The sequence below is a fragment of the Oncorhynchus mykiss genome, chromosome 25 (genome assembly GCF_013265735.2).
Source record: "Oncorhynchus mykiss isolate Arlee chromosome 25, USDA_OmykA_1.1, whole genome shotgun sequence".
NCBI classification, from domain to species: Eukaryota; Metazoa; Chordata; class Actinopteri; order Salmoniformes; family Salmonidae; genus Oncorhynchus; species Oncorhynchus mykiss.
Genome location: NC_048589.1, coordinates 7,542,222 through 7,557,618, shown reverse-complemented (window position 1 = coordinate 7,557,618; position 15,397 = coordinate 7,542,222). Strand labels below are relative to the sequence as shown.

Genomic DNA, 15,397 nt, shown 5'->3' with positions numbered 1-15,397 from the left:
TGACGTTGAGACCGGTGTTTGCAGGTACTATTTAATGAAGCTGCCAGTTGAGGACTTGCAAGGTGTCTGTTTCTCAAACTAGACACTAATGTACTTGTGCTCTTGCTCATTTGTGCACCGGGGCCTCCCACACCTCTTTCTATTCTGGTTAGAGACAGTTTGCGCTGTTCTGTGAAGGGATTAGTACACAATGTTGTACGAGATCTTCAGTTTCTTGGCAATTTCTTGCATGTAATAGCCTTAATTTCTTAGAAAAATAATAGACTAACGAGTTTCAGAAGAAAGTTCTTTGTTTCTGGCCAATTTGAGCCTGTAATCAAACCCACAAAATACTGATGCTCCAGCTACTCAACTAGTCTAAAGGCTAGTTTTATTGCTTCTTTAATCAGAACAACAGTTTTCAGCTGTGCTAACATAATTGCAAAAGGGTTTTCTAATGATCAATTAGCCTTTTAAAATGATAAACTTAGATTAGCTGACACAACGTGCCATTGGAACACAGGAGTGATGGTTGCTGATAATGGGCCTCTGTACACCTATGCAGATATCCCATTAAAAAAAATCTGCCGTTTCCAGCTACAATAGTCATTTACAACATTACAATGTCTACACTGTATTTCTGATCAATTTGATGTTATTTTAAATGGACAAACAATGTGTTTTATTTCAAAAACAAGGACATTTCTAAATGACCCCAAACTTTTGAACGGTAGTGTATTTCTAACTGCACTGTTTCACAAAAAGTTCTGAACCTATATAGATTTTATGGACACCGTATACATTAGTTATCTTGTTTTTAGTCCCACCCTTCAGCTCCACTCAACCCCTCCCATCTATCTCTTATTTCTATATGACATGTACAGTGCATTCGGAAAGTATTCAGACCCCTTGACTTTTTCCACATTGTTACGTTACAGCCGTATTACAAAATTTATGAAATTATTCTACACACAATACCCCACAATGACAAAGCGAAAACCGGTTGAGATATATTCCCAAAATGTACATAAGTACTCAGAACCTTTGCTATGAGACTCGAATGCTTCCATTGATCATCCTTGAGATGTTTCTATAACTTGGAGTCCACCTGTGGTAAAGTCAATTGATTGGACATGATTTGGAATGGCACACCCCTGTCTATTTAAGGTCCCCCAGTTGACGGTACATGTCAGAGCAAAAACAAAGCAATGAGGTCAAAGGAATTGTCCGTAGAGCTCCATGACAGGATTGTGTCGAGGCACAGATCTGGGGAAGGGTACTAAAGCATGTCTGCACCATTGCAGGTCCCCAAGAACACAGTGGCCTCCATCATTCTTAAATGGAAGAAGTTTGGAACCACCAAAACTCTTCCTAGAACTGGCCGCCTGGGCCAAACTGAGCATTCAGGGGAGAAGGGCATTGGTCAGGGAGGTGACCAAGAACCCGATGATCATTCTGACACAGCTCCAGAGTTCCTCTGTGGAGATGGGAGAACCTTCCAGAAGGACAACTATCTCTGCAGCACTCCGCCAATCAGTCTTTTATGGTAGAGTGGTCTGACGGAAGCCACTCCTCAGTAAAAGGCACAACAGCCTGCTTTGAATTTTCCAAAAGGCACCTAAAGGACTCTCAGACCATGTGAAAACAAAATCAGCTCTACTACCTCTTAACTCAGATATATGAGAAGCATGCAACTACCACCCATGATCTCAATGAAGAAACAAATATATACTTAGGCATTACTATATCCCCCTCTAAATCACACTACTTGAAGGAAGAACTACTTAGAAACCTTTCAAAATATATCCTAAAAGACATAAGATGGTCCGCTATGGCCTCTTCTTTGCATCCTAGAATCTCAATTATTCAAATGAATGTCCTCCCTCGTATCAATTTTATGAGTTCCATGTTACCACAGTCTCCTCCTATAGACAATTGGTCTAAACTTGACTCCGTCATAAAGAAGTTCATTTGGGGGAGAAAGAGACCACAGATCTAAATGTGCAACACCACAGAGAACAAAAGCATCACGTGGACTAATCTAAACTTGTATCACCTATCATACCAGATGAACATCCTGAAGACCTGGTTAAACCCAGAGGCTTCTGTTCCTGGGCGTGCTATAGAAGAGTCAATCGTTTCATCCATTAGATTACAATATTCATTATTTTCTGGATTGACTCCTAAAAATATTTGCATTATTGTTTGGACCCATTATAGCATACTCAGTAAACGTGTGGAAAACTACTTCAATGGAATTCATACTCTCCAATATGGCCTAAAATAATTCTTAGTGTGTGAGAAACCCGTTATATCAGATTCTTGGTCTAAGAAAGGTATTTATACTTTCAAAGACATATTCAATGTGAATGTGAAATCCGCCAGTGTTTTAATGTCCCAGGTTCCTCATTTAGTCTTTACCTTCAACTCTGCCTATCCATGCAAGCCTATGGGTTCCCCCGGGGAGCAGAATAAGCAGTACACCCATTGATCAAACTTAGAACGAACAGACGGCCCTCAAAGGGAGTTGATTTTGATATGTACAGTCAATTCTAGCAGCACAAAAACCATCAACTTGATCCACTGTATGGGAAAAGGATTTTACACTTGCTGACAGACAAATAATGGGAGACAGTATCGAAAAAATACATTAGGATCATCTGGAAACCCCAATAACTAATTCATTAATTACAAAATATGCCATAGAACCCATCTAACACCTCAAAAAAGGCATCACATGGGTATTAGTCCATTGCCATTATGTGAGTTCTGCACCACAGGGGACCTTGGTACTTTTCAGTGTGTTGGTACTTTTCAGGATGTGCTGCGGAAATGCCAGGAGGTGGTTGGATTCTGGGGGAAAGTCAACAATGTCAACTCTGTACTTATAGATAAAATATTGCCATTAGATCCTATAGTGATGTTGCTTTGTGATGACTGACTTGGGCTTGTCAGAACACACCAACGGAGAGTGTGGTTGTCAAGAACCACAGCAGCTAAGAAAACGATTGTCGGTTAACCTTTGCAACAATGGCTGCTCGCATTTAAGGAAATTGTACTTATGGAGCTCTCCACGGGCCAGGATCCCACAGGGCCAAGGTGCCCACTCTGGACACATGGAAAAAAAGAAGCAGCGGACATTTCTGAACTCTTAACCAACGGGCCTTTACATCCATGAATGTGTATCAATAATTTGAGCCTATGATGTATTGTTCAGTAGATTTACTATGTAATAATAAAAACAAATTCTCATGATTAATTCATTTATTTGACATTTTATGATATCAGATTGCCGGTGGAGGGGGATAAAAAATGATATCTCCATAAATGTATTGTATGAAACATATGAATTGAAATAATACAATCTTGATGTAAAAAAAAGAACTCTTAGACCATGAGAAAGAAGATTCTTTGGTCTGATGAAACTAAGTTTGACATCTTTGGCCTGAAAGCAAAGCATCATGTCTGATGGAAAACTTGCACCATCCCTACGGTGAAGCATGGTGGTGGCAGCATCATGGGAGACTAGTTGGGGACTGGAGACTAGTTAGGATCAAGACAAAGATGAACAGAGCAAAGTAGAGCAAGCTCCTTGATAAAAACCTGCTCCAAAGCGCTCAGACCTCAGACTGGGGCAGACCTCAGACAGCCAAGACAAGACTTGAACCTGATCGAACATCTCTGGAGAGACCTGAAAATAGCTGTGCAGCAATGTTCCTCATCCAACCTGACAGAGCTCTAAGAGATTCTGCAGAGAAGAATGGGAGAAACTCCCCAAATATAGGTGTGCCAAGCTTGAAGTGTCATACCCAAGAAAACACGAGGCAGTAATCGCTGCCAAAGGTGCTTCAACAAAGTACTGAGTAAAGGGTCTGAATACTTATGTAAATGGGTATTTAAATGTTTTATATTTTATAAATTTGCAATTTATTGTGTGTAGATTGATGAGGAAAAACAACGATTTAATTGATTTTAGAATAAGGCTGTAACGTAACAAAATGTGGAAAAAGTCAAGGGGTCTGAATACTTTCCGAATGCACTTTACATGTCATATAGAAATAAGAGATAGATGGGAGGGGTTGAGTGGAGCTGAAGGGTGGGACTAAAAACAAGATAACTAATGTATACTGTGTCCATAAAATCTATAGGGGTCAGAGGAAGACCCCAAAAAATTGTCAAAGACTACAGTCCCCCAAGTCATAGACTGTTCACTCTGCTACTGCACGGCAAGCGGTACTGGAGCCCCACGTCTAGGTCCAAAAGGCTCCTTAACTGCTTCTACCCCCAAGCCATAAGACTGCTGAACAATTAACCAAAGGGCAACCAGACTATTTATATTGACACCCCCCCCTAACCCCCTTTGTTTTTACACTGCTGCTACTTGTTTATTATCTATGCAGTCACTTTACCCCTACCTACATGTACGACTAACCTGTACCCTCGCACATCGACTCGGTACCAGTACCCCCTCTATATAGCCTCGGTATTGTTATTTTACTGTGTTACTTTTATTTACATTTTTTACTTTAGTTTATTTAGTAAATATTTTTTTAAACCTATTTCTTGAACTGCACTGTTGGTTAAGGGCATGTAAGTAAGCATTTCACAGTAAGGTTGTATTCAGCTGTTGTATTCAGCACGTGACAAATAAAATCGTAGTTTTTTTTTTTAGGTTGATTAACATATACCCTCTTCCTCCCTCTCTCCGTCGCTGCCTTTTGTCAATCTGTCTGGGTGCCAGCCCTCCCCGGTTGGCACAGCCTGGCAGCCAGAGTGTTGGCATCAGATACCCGCTGCGGCTGCAAGGTGGCACTGTGGGAGCATCAGATTCACTGCATCTCTTGTGCGAGAGGCCGAGAGAGAGGGGTGAGTAACTAAGTGTGGTGGTGAGGGGGGGGGGGGGGGGGACAGCATGCGAGACAGCATGTGAGAGAGCGAGTGAGCTACAACGCGGTGGGGAGCTAGCCCACAGAATGCTGAACAGGGCTTTGCCAGACCGGAACACTGCAGCAGGAATGCAGTACTCTCTTGCACTCATCATCATCACAGGCTAGAGGAGAGTGAGAGAGAGAGGGGGAGATGGAGAGAAAGAGGGAGGAAGATAAGAGTGGGAGGGAGAGAAATAAAGAGAGATGGGGAAAGGTAGGCGGAGAGGAAAATGAGAGAAAAAAGTGCTAGATAGATGCAGTAGAAAGAGCGGGAGGAAGATAAGAAGAGGGAGAGAAACAGAGGCGGAGTAATGTAATGCTGTCGGTGGTGAATGGGGAACAGACGTCACACTGGCTGGCGTAGCTCTGCCGCTGCGACAGAGCAGAGACGGGAGCCTCACCCCCCTCCCCCTCTTGGCCCATAATGCAGCGGTATTTAATGACACATACAGTAATAAACCCATGGAAATAAACTGAGGAAAGGGGTGGAACCATACAGAGAGTGAGGAGGAGAGGACTCAAGGTTTCAGCTTACCTGCTACACGAGTCCACAGAGACAGACAACCTCATAAATGTGTCTGGGATACGCACACAGAGACAGCTTGATTGACACATTACTGTCAGAGCCATCTTTAAATATAGCTGATTACAATATATGTTGGGATACAGCCACTTTAACCTCTACCACTGGGAGATATGCTGTGTCATATCACATTCATACAGTCTCTTTACTCAAATACAGTCTATGCCCTTTACCATGGCAACTAGGCTTGGGAGATATACCATAAACCGGGGTATTTCGAAATACAGACAGTATGATTTTCAATACCGCAAAAAAATATGATACAAAAATGATGTTGGGGGCACCCCCACCACGCAGGTGGCACATGCTACTTCACTGCTTATAACTAAGTAGAAGAAATCTGTGTCAAAGAAATTATATCCAGCTCAGAGCTCCAGCTGTGCATTTGGTTTGCTAACATGCTAGCTAAGTGGCTAGATGTCAAGATCAAGCTTCTCAAAAGACATTCAATCCCTTCCTGGATCAAGATCTCCGTTGCCTAAATTGTTTTGTGCGGTAAAAAAAGAAATAGTGCCCCTTGTGTGCACATTTGGTAATACTTACACCCCGGTATGGTCCAGCAACGGTATAAAAATCTGGATACCACCCAACCATAACGACAACAACCCAACGGGAAGAACAATGAATAAAGGCCTCTATGGGATTAAACTGTCTCCTTTGTATACTTCATAATTTCACCACAGGTAGAAAATAGTCATAGACACTCCGCACAGTTACTAGCATGCTGAAGACAGTGGCTGTAGCCTGACTAGACTTGACCAGTCAGGCTGTGTTTAGACAGGCAGCCCCAATTCTTTTATTTTTTTCCCCACTAATTGGTATTTTGACCAATCAGATCAGCTAAAAAAAAAAATGTGATTGGTCAAAAGACAAATTAGTGGAAAAAATATCAGAGTTGGGCTGCCTCAGTGATTTTATTTGGCTTCTCCCAGTGCTGAGTAAGTTTGACAGAGAGAGCACATTACTGGGAGGGTGTTACCAAGGGTCTCCAGGTGAGCCGGCACTCTGTGCGTGCACTCTGTATATGTGCGAGTTTGCCATTCCTTGCTGACCTATGGGTCCAGGGAAGGAAACGCGGCGCCAGCTTTAGTGCAACACTGACCTGGCCCACCAGGAAACCAGCTCACAAAGGGTTCAGAGGTAAGGAACGGCCTTGGAATCCGGAACCTTCCCCACCACATTTTCTCTGCGTTTCCTCTTTCAACTGAGCAGCTGGACGCAGACTCATTGCCATACACACAGTATGGGAGCGTACGTACGCGCACACACCACACACAAGAGTGTCACCTTTTTTTTATAGAAAGAAACAGTCAGTCAAAGGCAGACTTTCTCTCAAACTGCGACTGTCAAATAGAGACATTCGGTCACAGTTTGAATGAAACAGTATGTCAAAAAAGGCCAGTCAAGGTTAGATAGAGACGGTCCTGAGAGGGTGTTTACAGACGGACAGCCCGGCACGCACACACACTAATACATGATAATATAAAGACTGAACTGTAGATACTGTAAGCTTAATGTGTAAACATGGCCTTGACAAAGACATTCAAAACACACATACCGTAAACTTACTTTCTATGGATCCTCTTGTGTTGGGTGCTAAGCAGCTGGTAAATGCAGCCCGTCGGTCACCAGATGGTTTCACTATGGAGCTCCATCCACAAGCCCTACAACCAGAGGAAGAACACAGAGGACAAACATTATGAGTTTCTCATGATTCTACCACAGTAATGATTCATAGCTTCATTTCACCATTGTTGTGCTTGGTATTGACACTTAAGGTCAGTCAACTGACTATGCCTTCAGTGTAAAATTAATATCAATGGTTGAGGCATATTGGCTACGAGGTGGTCTGAGAAGTCGGTCAGATATGTGTCACATTTCGTTGCGCCTCAATTGTCTCATGCATGACCAGACAACTTGTTTTTGGCTGGCCCAACAGTGCTCCATTCATTCCATTCTGGCCCTATGTCTAGAGCTGGGAATCGCCAGGGACCTAACAATACAATATTATCACCATACTTAGGTGCCGATACGATATATATCGCGATTCTCACGATTCTATATGTAATGTGATTCGATACTGTCATGTTATTGCAATTTGATGTTCCAAACATATTGCTCACCATATGGTCTACTGCAGAGGGACAAGAGAGAGCCATGAGAAAATTTGTTTTGATCAGACAATGAAAGAAAGAAATAAAAGTGCTGAAAACAAAATTGGCTCCCTATTTAAAAAGGAGAACAAGCTATGAAGGAAAAATACTGGTTTTGGTGCAGGTACAGTCAACTAGCGCAAAAAATAAATGTGATATTGTCTAAACGATATCAAATCGATACTGGAGTCAAATATCGCTATAATATTGTCAAAAAATTATATATTGCGATACGCAACTGTATACATTTTTTCCCCCATCACTACACACAACGTTGCCTCAATGTTCGACTTAACATGGAATTTCTACTCAAAAGTGTGGGTTATGCCAAGACAGTGATAACGAGGACCTCAGAGAAGTATACTGTAGTGTTGATATTGTCATGGCTGAAGTACATCATCTTTTTACCTAAATGTAACCGCCAATTGACTCTCCTGTTACTACAACGTCAATGTTTCAGATCCCAGCTCGTTGGCAGGTCCTTACAGATATTTCAGACACCCCAAAAGACCTCAAACATTGACCAGGGACAAACCCTCCATTTCACAACCAAATAAAGAAGTAAACAGGCTCGCACGACATGACGACTCACCATTATTTTCAAGCCCCAAACACTCTGAAGTGGCCCTTTCCTCGCTCTGTGTGGTTTCCCTTAAATCATTGAAAACCAAATGGTAAACTGAACATCAGCCACATCCTTCTCGAAGGCGGCCTTGGCCCTCATCCTTTACACGCAAAAACATGCATTTCCCCCGTCTACGTCAGCTGAATAGTAGGGAGTATTATTACGCCATTTGCCTAACAATTTAAACTACAACCACTAGCAGAAAGACAGCTTGAGAAAGTACATCAAGTTACTTCTAAAATTGTACCTTTCCATGATTACGCCCATGACATGCTTTAAAGCACAAGTAAAATACAGAGAAAGGCTGTACTAAGGGGATGAGAGCAGGGGAGAAAGAAAGTGTGTTGGGGGAGAGATCATGTAGCATTTCCTTAACTCAACATTTCATGGCCTTAAAATACACGCAGGGTTATTTTGCGCTGGGGCTAGTTTGCACGGGAGCCCATTTCCTGCGAGTGATTAGGGGGGGGGGGGGGGGGGGGGGGGGGGGGCACACTCAAAGTTCTCGGGTTGTTTTGTCTGCGAGCGAAGTTAAGGAATGCCCAAATTAAACATGCTGAACAAGACGCCCTAAGGAGGTACGAAGGCGGGAGGGTGGAGTACAACATGAAAAAAAAAATAGAACACCAAATAGATGTCATTTGCAGGCGATTTACAAACCGCAAGTGCATGCCTCCTGCTCGTATTTGCATTCCAGCAGATAGGGAAGTTGGACAGCAATGTTGTACCATATTGATAAAGCTATGTGCCCTGAAGGCAAGCAGCCTGCGAGCTCCTTCATTTCACTCAAAACCTGAAGGGCTTGTTGTAATGCGCTATTATAATATCCCAAGATGAAAAGTAACCCTCAAGTCTTCTTCTCTTCCAAAAGGCTCGGCTTTTGTTTCCGCACTGTACGCCCAAACATAGGGAAGAGAGCGAATCTCAACAAATAAAAGTACAGTACTTTCAATTCACATCGTGATCACCAACAGCAGTAATACTAGCCTACTGCTATTGCTGCTCCATTTCATTTCAAAATACTTACAGTACATTCCCCAGGCCAATGCACTCAACAGGGTGACTAACTTGGGTAAAAAAAAAAGGTATTTCTTGGACTTTACCAACAATTCAGAATTGATTGGTATTGCTTTCTTATAAAGGAATGCTGCCCATTCAGGGATTTTGTATTTGGCATGTCTGGGGGACCAGATGTCTCTTAGACCTCCAGCTCGGAGGGAGAGCAGATAAAACAGTACTTTAACTGCATTCTTTCATGGCCGAGAGCTGGGGCCCACCTATCCACACCCATCCTCAGACCAGCATGAGGGGAGGAGAGGGAAATGAAGGGAGAGGAAAAGGGGAGGAGGGAGCGAGAGACGGAGAAAGGGAAGAAAAAAAATTAAGAAAAAAGGGGAGGATGTGAAAAAGGGGATAGTTACAAAAAAGTTGGTCGGTCCATGTGGGTGGGTGAACAGTCACTGTGCCCTTGTTTGACCAGGGAGGGGAAAAAACATGCCTCTGCGTGCCAGATGTGAGTTATCAATGTAATCAATGGCACCAACACAGTCAAATTAAAATATGTCTGTCACTGAGGGAAGGAACGAGGATGCTGAGTATAGCAGCATGCCACAGTGGGAAAATGAGAATGAGCAAACTGTGGCTCAATTAAGTAACTGAATCCAACGTGTAGAACCATGACAGGGCATTGTTCAGTTCACAGCAAAGGGGAGGAGGGACAGCTTGACAAATAAATCCAGAACCACACACACACATACAAAAAAAAGACCAGAATGTTGGATCATAAAAAAGCCTGGTATTCCAGAACACAAATGAGCTAGTCAGGTCTGGGAGTGTTAAGGATTCCTATGGGGCAGGAGCTAGCTACCGTGGTAGCCAGGCCTTCCTGGAGCCTTATTACTCAGGACAAAGGCAGGCCCATGTCACAGAGGCGGGGAGGGAGAGGCAGGAATGCCAGACGACGAAGTGCCTGACATATCCTAATATGGGTGTATGCAGGTGCAATTAAACAATCATAACGACACACTGTGTAAATCACCTTGTGACATGACGAAAGTTGGCTACTGTACAGGGAAAGTGGCGATGGTGAGCATTTCATGAAACCCATTAGAAAGACGGTGGAGAAAACACTCAAATGCTCTCACAACTCTTTGGGATTATCAATTACTTTTCTTTGTAGTGCAGGACAAGGCTTCAATCTGTGTATGGGAAACCAACCCTATAACAGAGATTTCACACTTAACTCTGTCAAGTAGGACGTTGAAGCGTAATATGGAACTTAAACAGCAAATGTGACGTGATGCGAGTGAGCTACCGATGAGCATGGGGAAAAAAAGAAGGGGGTGAAGGAGTGGTATATGAGAGGAAGCATGAGGGCCCTCCAGATGGCGGGAGAGTGATGCCTCACACATGGACCATGTGTTGCCTCAGCAGACCCCTTCGCCAGAACGGGCCAAAGTCAACACAGCACTCCAACCAGAGAAGTTGGAGAGAACGGATCAAACAGTGACGACGGCCCTATTTCTGTCCCCCAACGCCTGGATACAGCAAGACCCTGCGACTTGAAAACAAGCCAGCAGCCTCAAAATATTCATTTAAAACAGAGCTAAAAATAAATTTAAAAAAAGTGTGGTTCACCAACCATTCTATTTTTATGGCTATTTAGCTTGCGCTGCGAGACTGCTCGCATGAGGAGTTTCAAAAGCAATGGGCTGGCTGGAAAGAAAGAAACCCAACCCACTCGTTACACGCTGGCCCTTTTCAACGCGCTGTTGGAGTTCGAGATGAGTCGTCTCGAAAATAACACAGAGGGGGGGAAAAAAGCGACGTATGGGCACGCCATTGACGAAAGCTTCCACCCATACACATTAGCGCTTATGCGTCAGAAGAAAATAGGAGTACCCTCGGAGTTGAGGGGGGAGTTAAAGGGGGTTGGGTAACCCTAGCGTCTGAAAATTCCTTACCCTGAGAACATGAATATTTTCTGATCACAATAAATTATCTGGAGAAGGAATTTTATTTTGAAAGACGCCTGTTCGATCCCAGGTGGAAGAGAGACGGGTGCAGGGATTGTACATGTAGGAGGCTCTACGTTACAGTGCTGGAGGGAGAACGACAGAAATACAGGTCCACATCCATTATCCCACAGGATTGCCGTACCACATCAACAAGAGTCATCCCTGTCCAGCCAGCAGCAAACATAATTGACAAGGCTAGTTTTACACAGTTCACATTCAGACTAGAAGAAAGATGTGTCAGTCCGTTCAAACCAACCTGAAACGTCCCAACCCTTTAGAGCCAGTACAAGACCCTTAAAGAGCAACTCTGCCACTTTCCAACCTCATATTCATCATCTCCAGCACCAAACCAGTGGCTACATATGTTTTACCCAATGACATCAACAAAAGTTAAACATTTTAACAGCGATTTTCAAACCCTGAGATCTCAGTGAAGTGGGGAGCAAGAAAATACCCTTGCCAAAAAAAGCGTTAAACAAATCAAAATATATTTCAGATTCTTCAAAGTAAAGTAGCCACTCTTGGCATTCTCTCAACCAGCTTCACTTGGAATGCTTTTCCAACAGCATATGTGGAGTTCACACATGTGGTGAGCACTTGTTGGCTGCTTTTCCGTCACTCTGCGGTCCAACTCATCCCAAACCATCTCAATTGGGTTGAGGTCGGGTGATTGTGGAGGCCAGGTCATCTGATGCAGCACTCCATCTCTCCTTCTTTGTCAAATAGCCCTTACACAGCCTGGAGGTGTGTTGGGTCATTGTCCTGTTGAAAAACAAATGATAGTCCCACTAAGCGCAAACTAGATGGGATGGCATATCGCTGCAAAATGCTGTGGTAGCCATGCTGGTTACGTGTGCCTTACATTCTAAATAAATCACTGACAGTGTCACCAGCAAAGCACCCCCACATCCTCACACCACCTCCTCCATGTTTCAGTGTGAACCACACATGCGGAGATCATCTGTCACCTACTCTGCATCTTACAAAGACACGGGTTGGAACCAAAAATCACACATTTGGACTCCAGACCAAAAGGACAAATTTCCACCAGTCTAATGGCCATTGCTTGTGTTTCTTGTCCCAAGCAAGTCTCTTCTTCTTCCACCTTTAGTGGTGGTTACTTTGCAGAAATTTCACCATGAAGGCCTGATTCACGCAGTCTCCTCTGAACTTGATGTTGAGATGTGTTTGTTACTTGAACCCTGAAGCATTTATTTGTGCTGCAATTTCTGATGCTGGTAACGCTAATGAAACGTATCCTCTGCAGCAGAGGTAATTCTGGGTCTTCCTTTCCTGCGGCGATCCTCATGAGAGCCAGGTTCATCATAGCGCTTGATGGTTTTTGCGACTGCACTTTTCCTCGTTGATGACCTTCATGTCTTAAAGTAATGGACTGTCATTTATCTTTGCTTATTTGAGCTGCTCTTGCCATAATATGGACTTGGTCTTTTACCAAATAGGGCTATCTTCTGTATACCACCCCTACCTTGTCACAACACAACTGATTGGTTTAAACGCAAGGAAAGAAACTGCACAAATTAACTTGTTAAGGCACACCCGTTAATTGAAATGCATTCCAGGTGACTACCTCATGAAGCTGGTTGAGAGAATCCCAAGAGTGTGCAAAGCTGTCATTAAGACAAAGGGTGGCTACTTTGAATAATCTCAAATATATTTTGATTTGTTGAACACTTTTTGGATACTGCATGATTCCATGTGTTATTTCACAGTTTTGATGTCTTCACTTATTCTACAATGTAGAAAATAGTAAAAAGAAAAGAAAAACCCTAGAATGAGCAGGTGTGTCCAAACTTTTGACTGGTACTGTAGGTAGACATTGGTTTGGCGCTGGAGATAATGAATGAGGTAGAAAAGTGGCAGAGTTGCTCTTTCACCTTGCTAGCCTCCGAAGACTTGGATACATGATCTGGAGTAGGAGTATTACAAATGACAAGAATAGGGAAAGCACCATATTTTCTTTGAAGTGTTCTGTTACTTCTGCCCCCCCCCCCTCCCCCCTCCCGGCAACCAGCACAAACCATGGCACTGCCTGCCTGCGAACCAACAGAGGCAGTGGATTTATGAAACCAGTTATGGGGGTGGATGTTGATACAGGTGTCTGTGTCATCCCTCTCCCACCCTCCTGCTCTCTCTCCCCCCCCCCCTTTCGTTCTCTCTATCTGCAGGGTCGGGCCAGAAGAGGGATTTCTGTCATTCAGCCAGACTAAGCCGGCTTCCAGAAGCGCTCCCTCGCTTTCTCCCTCTTTCACACGCATGTGTTACAGTGCGACTGACACACACACGGCCCGATAGGGATGTGTAAAACACGCAGGGTGGTTGCCACGGCAACGTGAGCCAACGGGTCATAAACACCCCCTCTTCCTGGATCCCAAGGCTGGACGGAGGCCACGGCTGTTATCTCAGGGGCCGAGTGACATCACTCAATGAGGACTCATTCACATGCAGTCCAGCAGCTCTCCCTCCTTCCTGCTCCCCGTTCGGCTGATAACAGAGAGGACCTGAGGAAGAGTGGGTGTAAGACCAAGACGGTATGTTTACCTGGGGCTTTTGTTGGCTTACAGTGTCTTCAGAAAGTATTCACACCCCTTTACTTTTTATACATTTTGTTGTGTTACAGCCTGAATTTAAAATCAATTAAATTGAGATTTTGTGTTACGGACCCACACACAATACCCCATGTCAAATTGGAATTCATTTTGACAAATGAATTAACCATGAAAAGCTGAAATGTCTTTCGTCAATAAGTATTCAACACATTTGTTATGGCAATCCTAAAAAAGAGCAGGAGTAAAAATGTTCTTAACAAGACACATATGTTGCATGGACTCCCTCTATGTGCAACCATAGTGGTTAACATGATCTTTGAATGACTACCTTATCTCTGTACCCCACACATATAGATAATTGTAACAATTAATTTCAAACACAGATTCAACCACAAAACCAGGGAGGTTTTCCAATGCCTTGCAAAGGGCACCTACTGGTAGATGGATAAAAATATATAAAACAGACATTGAATATCCTTTTGAGCATGGTGATGTTATGAATTACACTTTGGATGGTGTATCAATACACTCAGTCACTATAAAGATACAGGTGTCCTTCCTAACTCAGTTGCCAGAGAAGAAGGAAACAGTTCAGGGATTTCACCATGAGGCCAGTGGTGACTTTAAAACGGTTACAGAGTTTAATGGCTGTGATAGGAGAAAACTGCGGATGGATCAACAAATCATATTTTATTCGTCACATGCGCCGAATACAACAGGTGAAGATAGACCTTACAGTGAAAAGCTTACTTACCAAGCCCCAAACCAACATTGCAGTTTAAAAAAAATCAGAATAAGAACAGTGTAGTTACTCCACAATACTAACCTAAATGACAGAGTGAAAAGAAGGAAGCCTGTACAGAATAAAAATATTCCAGAACATGCATCCTGTTTGCAATAAGGCACTAAAATAAAACTGCACAAAATTTGGCTAAGAAATTAACATTTTATCCTCAATACTAAGCGTTATGTTTGGCGCAAATCCAACATCACTGAATACTACTTCATATTTTCAAGTATGGTGGTGCATGCATTATGTTATGATTGTCATCGGCAAGAACTAGGAAGTTTTTTCAGAATAAAAATAAATGGATTATCACAGTCAAAATCCAGAGGAAAACCTGGTTCAGTCTGCTTTCCAACAGACACTGGGAGACAAATTCACCTTTCAGCAGGACAATAACCTAAAACACAAGGCCAAATATACAATGGAGTTGCTTACCAAGACAACATTGAATGTTCCTGAGTGGACTAGTTACAGTTGATTTAAAATCTACTTGAAAATCTATGGCAAGACTTGAAAATGGCAATGATCGACAACAAACTTGACTGCGCTTGAACAATTTTTTAAATAATAATTTAGTACAATCCAGGTGTGCAAAGCGCTTAGAAACTTACCCAGAAAGACAGCTGTAATCACTGCCAAAGGAGATTATAACATGTATTAACTCAAGGGGCTAATTTTCATACATTTTTTACAAATGTGAAAATTTTCCTCCACTTTGACAGAATATTTTGTGTAGATCGTTGACAAAACAATTACAA

General features: G+C 42.9%; 1 protein-coding gene across 3 annotated transcripts in view; it reads right to left on the bottom strand.

Moving 5' to 3' along the window:
- Positions 1 to 15,397, bottom strand: part of LOC110505283 (leucine zipper protein 1) — an 81,873-nt gene that overhangs the window by 48,029 nt on the left and 18,447 nt on the right. For 2 of the 3 annotated variants that reach the window (XM_036963056.1, XM_021584418.2), the window contains exon 2: positions 7,060 to 7,154. The gene's annotated coding sequence lies outside the window, so the exon portion shown is untranslated. Of the gene's footprint in view, positions 1 to 7,048; positions 7,155 to 15,397 lie in introns of all 3 variants that reach the window. The other variant, XM_021584419.2, reaches the window with a different exon arrangement.